This window comes from Pseudorasbora parva, chromosome 17 (genome assembly GCF_024679245.1).
Source record: "Pseudorasbora parva isolate DD20220531a chromosome 17, ASM2467924v1, whole genome shotgun sequence".
In the NCBI taxonomy this organism is placed as follows: domain Eukaryota; kingdom Metazoa; phylum Chordata; class Actinopteri; order Cypriniformes; family Gobionidae; genus Pseudorasbora; species Pseudorasbora parva.
Window position 1 is genome coordinate 28,211,230 of NC_090188.1, and position 8,669 is coordinate 28,219,898.

The window sequence follows — 8,669 nt, forward strand, 5'->3', positions numbered from 1 at the left end:
AAACTTTAATGCACAAACCAATCCCATGCATCATCACCAAAACATCCTGCCTCTCTTCCTCACGTTAACTTATCCCATCATCCTACCTAGATATTTCCCTCTGTTGGATACATTAGGCATTACAGTTAATCTACTGCATATCAACAGTCTATCTATGATATCAACACAGGGAATAGTGATGTATGCGCGCACGCAGTGCGTGTGTGTTCGCGCCGATCTGTTCGCGCCTCATATGTGTGTGTGTGTGTGTGTGTGTGTTCGCGCCGATCTGTTGGGGTGTGTGTGAGTCTGTGTGAGCGAGAGAGTTTGTGTCCACATGTATGTTTGGGTGCGTGAAGTTGGACAGCTGTTGTGTGTAAATCGGCTGTACACTCGTTATTGCGGTGAACGTGAGACTGAATGACTGCACTCGAACATGTCCACTATGATGTCGGACAACACTACAGATGGCCGTCCCTTCAAATAATGCCGTATTTCAGGGTATAGGGGGTCGATTTCGGATTCAGCCCCTGTCATGGAGACTGAGCAGCCCAACATCTCGATTGAGACACAACGCAGTCTGTCAGTGTGTTTTCCCGGCCGCCGATCTGTTTGTGTAGGTGAGTTTGTGAGACAGGTCTAACTGCAGAACCGCAGAACCCATATACGTCACTCACAACAGTCTGAGGGCGACAACAGCGCCACGCCACAGTCTCATGCCGGAAGTGGGCGGAGCTGATTTATCTTCGCAAACATTGCTCTATTTGGAGCGTTTCAAGCCCAAAGTTTAAACGATGTTAATAATGTCAAGTATTTAATTAATAAGTTCTAATTGAAGATAGATAGAGAGATGATAGATAGGCTAGATGGATATACTCACTCATAGTTAAATCATATAAATATGTTTTAAAATAAACAATACTGGATATTAATACAAAATAAAATAATTTACGTTAAATAATGTATTTATAAAAAAACATTGTAACGTTTTTAAAGTAAAAAGTTGCTATTATTTTTTATTTATTTATATTATGTCTTAAATATTATATTAGATAAACTGAACATAAATCTTAACACACAAAAAATGAAAACAAAGATTGAGCATTTGAACATTTATTTTTATGACACAATATATTTGTTTTTTACTCAAGCATCTCAGAATAAACCTTTTATTCATAGTAGATAATATATATTACACAATTCTACACTGTTATGCATGATTCAGATTAATCAAACCCCAAAACTGAAATTGTTTAATTTTATAAAATGTTCCTTAAAAATCCCCTTAAGTAGCAAAGGCATCATATTCTAGCTTGGGTTTGCTTTAAAAAAAATACACAATCAGACCAAGGGGAATAAACTGAACTAAGTTGAAAGTTATTGCACAGCAGGTACATGACAAATTAAATCTAAAATAAATGTAACCTCTATAAACATTGACAACTGTCTCTTTGGCCAGTTGTCGGTCAACCATTCAGCCTGTGAAAGTTGAAGGGCTTTTTCCTAGTCTTCCACTTTCACATTTCAGAAATCAGGGCTCTTCCACTAAACTGTTGAAAACTTTTGGTTGTTCCAGAGTCTTTGCACTGCAGTGCAGAGGTCTTCTGTGATCCGTGGCTCCTTCATGAGACAAGGGTACAAAAAAATAGGATGAAATGTTGGAAGTGTTTTAACAATATCGTGTGTTTAAGTCAGGATGTAGCATGTATAATAAAGTTGTGAAATTCTGTTTCTCATGTCTAAATTTCTGACATAAATGATACCCTGTCACAATCAAATTAATTAACCATTTTCAGTTCAAAGTGTATACAGAAATTAAAGGCAAGCACTTCATAGGGCTTCTCACACTGAGCCTATCGTTATTCTAAACACACTTTTAACCTCGGGTAAAGTAACATTTCACACTTTTATATTTACGTGCTTTGGACAGTCACTGAAACACTGTGCACTCTATATAAATAATAAAGTCAGCATTGAAGAGGAAAAACATCAAATGCAAACAGAAAACGCAATTGCAGCGAAGAAGAGACCATTTAAATTATTGTATAGTCTGAAATGTCCATTCAGGAAAAACTTGTAATACAAGGACATGCAAAGCTTGAGCATTTATGAAAACATATTGTGTGCAGTGCAGTGTCTGTCAGTGACCCTGATAGTGCACATATGTTATCCCATGGTTTATTAAAGTACAGTGTGGAACGGCAGTGTATGAATACCCAGGATTAATTGTTCATCTCAGGTAAATGATGATCAGTGTGAAACATGAAGCAAGATAACCCAGGATTCTGTATACCCGGAGTTTACTATTTCAAGTGTGAAAAGCCCTCATGTTTTTTATCCTAATGAAGGGAAGCTTGTATTTTAAAAAAAAAAACCTTTTCCTTCTTTTTCTTACCATTAACATGAAGATCCTACGGTCAATAGAGCCATCCAACTGTTGTGGAACAGTCTAAAACAATCGAACATTATAGAAGAGAAGAACATTCCTGGAAAATGTGACATATAACAACACACTATCTGTATAAGTAGCTTATGTCTTTATTAGAGCCTTTAAAACTAACCTTGTTTTTGATCAGCTTCCATTATCCTGGGTGCCATTCTGATTGTCAATTTACTGCAACAAAATCAAACAGATATATATAATGCTTGGTTGTGTACTTAATTTAATTTTAATGGGACACATTCAAACACATGAAATAGTGTTTGCATTTTGTTAGCTTAAGCACTATATATATATATATATATATATATATATATATATATATATATATATATATATACACACTTGAAACTTTATAACCAACTAATTCAAAAGGGACAACAAATAAATACTATTTCTTGCTACTGTGTATAAACAAATAACTCAAAACCTTCATACCTCCATGGACAGCTGCTTTTTGAAGTGAATTTGAAGGTGTACTGTGCCATCTGGTCAGTTTAAAACACTGGGCAGTAGAAACTGTTGCAGAATGTCTTGCATTGATGTACATGAAGTAAAGCTGATCCTCTCCAAATCGTAATGCCTCAATAAATTAGTGGGAAAAAATAAAATAAAACACTGGTCAGTATCAGATAAAAGCAAATAAAAAATACGGCGCCAACAACAAAATAAAATCACAAACAATTATGTTACTTAAACCAAGACCATATCAACAGACGCGATAGACATCGTAAAGCAGAGCACATCAGAAAAAAATAGAGCCACGTTCTGTATAAAGTGTTAATACAACAACGATGGATCAAATACACAACACAAATAAACTTGATAGATTAAAACCACAACACAAAACAGCTGTTTACCGTGTTCTCTTCTTCCGCCGTGCCGATTGTTTAGTTTTCGTGAACTCCGCCCACTTCCGGCATGAGACTGTGGCATGGCGCTGTTGTCCTCAGAGCGTTGTGAGTGACGTATATGGGTTCTGCGGTTCTGCAGTTGGTTATTATTGGAGTTTGTTTGCACATGTATGTTTGAGTGTGTTTTAAGTACAATTACAAAGCAATTCATTGGTTTTGTTTAACTCTGAAACAATTTTCGAGTTGCGTTGTGGTAAAAATAGCTACGGGTAATGCCAGCTGATTGAGGAGTTCAACCACTCTACGTCATCAACCTAGAACGCAAACAAAATGGCGCCGCCCATGGTCCAAATATAAAATCGATTTTTTAAATAACGTAGATCTTTCATGGGTTTTCTACTACATAATTCAGTAAGAGACATCCATTTATGTTATATTAAGCCATACAAGTCTCAACACCAGGGGATCCCTTTAAATGTTTTGTCCCGTTGCTTTTGGCTCACTATGGGCTTCTCCCCTTGCTTCTCTTTGACTTGATCAGACTTTATGTCTCCACGTCCCCCCGACTGTCTCATGACAGTAAAAGATTGCCTGCGAGCGTCTCCTCCTGTCTATACGGTAATTTCTCAACTGTGGGACAGAGTCGCGTTGATTATGATGCAATCGTTGGCCTATTTTTACAAAAACAGCTTCTACAGGGCGATAGTGTAAGATACAAGGTAATGGAGCCTTTTATACATTGTCGTGTTTCTTTATAAATAAGCAATGGACAAATGGAGTCTTTAAACGCCTCAGATGTAAAGTTATTCACTGTCAAAATGACTCAAAAATGAATGGGAGTCAATGGGATGCTAACAGCAAGTGATGGCTTGGTTAGCAATGGCCGCCCCTATGGGTGGAACGCTTTCCGAGTGCAAGATTACCCCCTTGGTCATAACTCTGTCTGACTCACCCACCGCTAGCCTAGCTTAGCACAAAGACTGGAGGTAAACGGCTCCATCTAGCCTACTGCTCAATAAGGCTGCATTTACACTGCAGGTCTTGATGCACAATTCCGATTTGGTGACTATATCCGATTTTTTTGACGATCCGCTTACATCATCTTTTCAAAAGTGACCCGTATCCGATATTTGCATTTACACTGTACACTGGCAAAACAGCCCAAGACGTTCTTAACTGGTGAAAGGAAGTAAAACCGTGCAATATGCGGTGGACGCAGACAAAATGATTGTACAATGTTTTGCTGTCTGCACTGTTCCACACATCTTTAAAGTCGGCAAAACATTTCTCTCGTAAGGCAGAGAAAAAGAGGAGAGCCCATGACAGGGATTGCCAGGTTTTCACTACAAAACCCATCCAATTGCAACTCAAAACTGTGTTAAAGTAGCCCAATTCTGCATGAAAACCGCGGACTTGGCAACGCTGGCCCTTGATTGCAGTTTGTGTCCAGCTGAGTTGACGTCATTTGCCTCTGTCCTTTTTTAAATGACGTACGACTCAAATTTACTGGGGAATATCCGATTTGACCGCTTACATGGCAGACGCTAATGCACGCATCCGAATCATATCGGATTTATTACCACATATGAGTGAGGCCTGAATCCGATCTGAGGATATCGGAATTCATGTGTTTTTTTCCTGCTTACACGTTCTGATTGTCAGATCACATGTCAGATCCGATCTGTGCCACATGAGAGGAAAAAATCGGAATTGGGTCACTTCAACCATGCAGTGTAAATGGGGCCTTAGTGACAAAATAACGCCCATATTTCCTATTTACATGTTGTGATGTGTATAGTTACATTGTGTAGTAAGGCCGACAGAAAATTAAATAAATACGGTGAATAAGCTAAAGTCCCAAAAAGTCGACGTGTTCTTTTAAAAAATTTTTTTTTACATAGTGCAAGACATCATTTCTCTGAGCACTTAAAAAATAAATAAATGTAAATACAGTATATATGTTTACATTTTTTGTACTCTGGTTTAATTTAAATCCAGATTTGCTAATGCCAATAATATTAGCTTGTGAATGGTTATTTTTTTGTGCTTGGCTGTTTTATTTCAAAAGGGAATGTGCTTTTTTCACTTTTTTTAAGAGACATTAGGTTCCTGAGAGCAGTCTATTATTCTGACAGGAGAAGGTCTTTAACAAGCCAGTTCACGGACACTGGAACCTTAAAACAACTATTTTTTCAGCCGACATTATTAGCCGATTCCAGTCTTTGAGAATTCAGTCTTTGAACTGAAAATTACTTGCAGGTTACATTAAAATGTAAGTATTTGAGCAAATTAAATTACTGTCCTGGAAAGTCAGATTTGAGATCATCTAACAGCTCCTTCTGTAACTCATCTGAGAAACAATCTGATTCTAGGTCAGCTTTTCTACTTAATTCACATAAATCTGAGCCTGAAAATAATCTGAGCAACAGACTCTGGCGAAACCTTTGCAAGAAAACACTCTGTTTGTGCAACAGGGGTTCATAAAAAATCCATTAGGACATGGAACCAAGTTTGACGACTCCCAGTCAGCACTGAGGAAGAGTAGCTGGTAGTCGTTTGTCAAAGTCTGAAACTCTTTTATCATCTTCTTTTCCATTCCCTTTTCTCCTTTTTTCTTTTCTATACTTCTGTACTCTTCTTCTCTTATAACGTTAAGGTGGACTGGTTTAAACGAAGAGCTGGGATGTAATGCTGGGGGACCCAGTTATCTATTGTAATATCTCCCCTAAGCCATTAACTGAACCAACCAATAAGTCCATTTTGGAAAGTGAATGCCAGCTCATTTTACAACTGTCTGTCTATTACAGGAGATAATGGACTCTCCTAAAACCTAGCTCTGCCCACTCCACCTGGCATTTGCCATTACGGCTGCCGTACAGAAACCAGTTGGAGAAATAGCTGTAATTCAGAAATAATTACGAATGGCATTCTGCAAAATTAAACCTCGCCTGCCGAGAAGCAGTATAAGCAGAATATGACTGAACGAAAAATTCAACTCGTTGCCCTCTAATTCTCTCGCTTACGCTCGCACTCCCTCCCCCCTCCCCCCACTCAGATCCCCGCAAATGAAGGAGCAGGGAGAGGTCTTGAAAAAGAACACACGGTTCTTTAATTCATCCCCTGTTCCAGCTTGTATTTCGCTATGGCCGTGAATTGCAGTCGACCATGCCTATTATATAACGAAGAAATTCAAAGATTAGCAGATGATTTCACAACCCTTTTGTGAAACATTTAGTTTTGACAACATCCAATACTTTTTTAAAAGCCAATGGGATTTTATGGAATTTTTGTATACTTAAAGGGATACACCACCACTTTTGCATATTTTTCATATATTTTTTTATATATTTACTTGGCGCAGTAAAAAGTCACGGCTGAAAAATCCTCCCTCACATCTCCCCCTCCCTAGCCTAGAAATCTAGACGCACCCTAGCGGCAGCAAATCTAATCTGCAGCGAGTATCGTCTCGCAACTCTCAATACACTTCTGAGCTGTAAAAGCCAAACTCTAGTTGGGCCAATCACATCGTGTATAGAGTCGGTGGGCGGGGCTTAACATAATGATGGCCGAGTTGCGTTTGCGTGCTACGAGTAAACACAGAAACTAGCGAACGGCGGCCTTTCGAATCAGCTTTGACCGGTACTCTGGAAGACTCGGAGTTGAGCTTTTCTCTGAGAAAGAACAAAGAACGGCACTGAAGTCATTCTTAAGAAGGGAAGATGCGTTCTGAGTTTTGCCGACCGGATAAGGCAAAAGTTTAATCTGTTAACTAGCTCTGCTTCATCTTCGTTGCTCTGGTTGGTTGTAGCGGTATCCAATTGCGTGCACGCCGTACAGAGGGAGTTTAAAAGACAACCGTTTATCCCGCCCCTCGGATTGAGCCCTGTCAATGGTGAGTTTCCAGACCAAACATATTGATGTGCGATTATGGGAGGGGTCGGGGGTGTCATAAATCCTCACATAGACCCAGTATAATAATACTTTAAATTTGCACCTGTGCTCTTCCTACTTGTATAACAACTTAACAAGTGGGAAATATACATAAATGGTTTGCACTGCATAAGTTATGAATTATATATAGATAAATCCTTATTAAAGGTACTTAAGTTATTTAGTCAAGAGCAGAGCATATTTAGTAAGCAATTATTATTTTTTTTTTACATTTTACATTGCCATTATAAGTGGTTACTGTCACTTTAAAATATCTTCCGCTGTCGGACGAGTGTCCCCCACCTGCTCCTTCTCAGAAAATTAAATTCGCTGTCCCATTGATCACAGTATTTGCATGAGGGTTTAGTTTTTTTTGGCAGAAGTGTTTTCTGTCTCTATCTTTATGTCCATCATCCATCTCTGTTTTGTTTTTGTTTTTCCCCCTCATTGTCACTCGTCATCTGACCTCACACACTAACCTCGTTACAACAGCCACCTACAGTACTGTATAGGCTACTGAAGATGGCAGTTATCGCAAGGCTAGTTACAGAGCTCAGAATGGAAATGTTTTTGTTTTTTTTCCCTCCGGTATTTTTTTTTTTTTAATAATGCAGGTTAAAATACGGGATATTTACAGGAAAATACTAATATGGGAGGACGGCGGGAGAGAAGGGTAAAATACGGGACTTTCCTGGCCAAAACGGGATAATTGACAGGTATGCATGTATTTTACTGTAATTTATTACCTTACTTTCCTGTAAAAACATGCTTCTATCTCTTGACGAAAAAGGAGTAGGAAGAAGTAAAACTTATATACTTCTAACCTTATGACGGGACAGGACACAGTTGCTGGGCGCCCGCACTATTTCCGCATTTCCGGTCATGATTATAAGGTAAAGCAGCTCTGTTTATCATATTAGATACATTTAAGTGTGTTAAAAATAATGTTACGACGTTACTCCGTGCGTTTGCTTGTTCACACTGCTAAGAGTAAAGCGCTTTTGCCAAATAAAACTCGAAACCGAGGGTAGCGCAGATATGACGCAATTGACAGGCGACTTCCTCAGACGCCATGCTGAAAAGTCCCGGTCCTTAGTTAAAATAGCAATTTTCTCACAATTTACAAATAGTTGGATACATTTGGGATATTGTAGGTACTCAACTGAACAAAATAACACTGGCCTAGTGTTTTTTTGGATATTTTACTACAAAAATACTACATAGTGCACCCTTAAAAAGCATAAAAGAAATACATAGTGACATCATTGCATGATGAGGTCAGGAACCTATGAATTGGCTTTTTGAACAGGGTCATTGATCCGAACTGTCCGAGAAGAACCGGTTTGCGGAAATGAATCGGACTCTACTTGAAGCATTACTACTTCAAAACATGAGCTCAGATTACAATATGGCCCAAAAAGTGTTCCATCTGATATTCAAAAGTGTGGGTGTTTGGACATAAGTCA

At 38.6% G+C, this 8,669-nt stretch overlaps 1 long non-coding RNA gene across 2 annotated transcripts; it reads right to left on the reverse strand.

Annotated features, from left to right (window-relative positions):
- Positions 1-1,260: 1,260 nt before the first annotated feature.
- On the reverse strand, positions 1,261-3,422 carry LOC137045039 (uncharacterized). 2 transcript variants are annotated; one of them, XR_010898681.1, is made up of 5 exons: positions 3,280-3,422; positions 2,858-3,002; positions 2,541-2,593; positions 2,375-2,428; positions 1,261-1,599 (listed from the first exon to the last, which is right to left on the reverse strand). It is a non-coding gene; the product is annotated as an uncharacterized lncRNA (long non-coding RNA). The 2 variants fall into 2 exon arrangements; XR_010898680.1 differs by having other exon boundaries at positions 2,858-3,422.
- Between the last annotated feature and the right edge of the window lie 5,247 nt (positions 3,423-8,669).